The sequence below is a fragment of the Cricetulus griseus genome, chromosome 3 (assembly GCF_003668045.3).
Source record: "Cricetulus griseus strain 17A/GY chromosome 3, alternate assembly CriGri-PICRH-1.0, whole genome shotgun sequence".
Taxonomy (NCBI): domain Eukaryota; kingdom Metazoa; phylum Chordata; class Mammalia; order Rodentia; family Cricetidae; genus Cricetulus; species Cricetulus griseus.
The window spans coordinates 266,071,704-266,072,691 of NC_048596.1; positions in this window are offsets into that span (position 1 = coordinate 266,071,704).

A 988-nucleotide genomic window follows, 5' to 3' on the forward strand; every position below is an offset into this window, starting at 1 on the left:
CACAAACAATTATTCAACTTGACCCCTTTAATCTCCTGCACTCTAGTCATTAAGTTTGGCTATGAATAATTTTAATTGGTTGTAGAAAAACAAATTTGCCTATCTTTAATTAAATGTTCACCACTTAACAAGGTCTAAAAAAAAATGTCCTCTCGGATGTAGGCAATCACCAAGAAATGAAAGTCAAAAGCCACCTACAGTCAAGGCAGTATCATTTAAATAAGAGAATACGTTACTATCAAAATGCCACTCATGGGGAGAGCACACTTCTGTGAGCACACTCACTTTTACGAATCACCTTATTTATAATTAGTTACAATTTAGATTGCTATAAAACACCGACCCTCCCTGGTGGACCCCTTCCTAACTGCCTTATAAGGATATTGTACTCTACTACATTCTCTTATAAAATTTATATTATAGATTTGCTTATTTTAGCTTCACATGTGCATGTTGTGCCTGCATGTGTATACATATCCTCTGGAACTGGGGTATGGATAATTGTGAGCCACCAGGTGGGTGCTGGGAACTGAACTGGGATCCTCTGTTACAGCAGCAAGTGTTACTGACCACTGAGCAATCTCTCCAGCCCTGCACACTCCTCTTAGCAGAGAGAAATCTGACTTGCATAATATATAGCTTTCTTCCTTAATATGTGGAAGCTCAAGCCAGGTAAAACGCCAGCCCGGAGGGAGGAGGTGAGTCCAAATTCCCACCTCTGGCTGAGAAGCTGTTATAAGTAATCATCTTTCAAACTATGAATCTGCTTTCTGTTTCTGTGGCAATGTGTCTTGTTATCTTTTTTCCTTTAGTACGTTTACATGTGTTATATCTGAGACGCCACTGCCTGATCCAAGATGGTAGTTTAAGCCCATGCTTTCCGCTAAGAGTTTTATACAGTTGCTTTTTATAGGATTGCCATCCATTTGGAGTGAGTTCCTCATATGGTGTAAGGTAGGGGTATGAATGAATTTACTTACATCCCTCC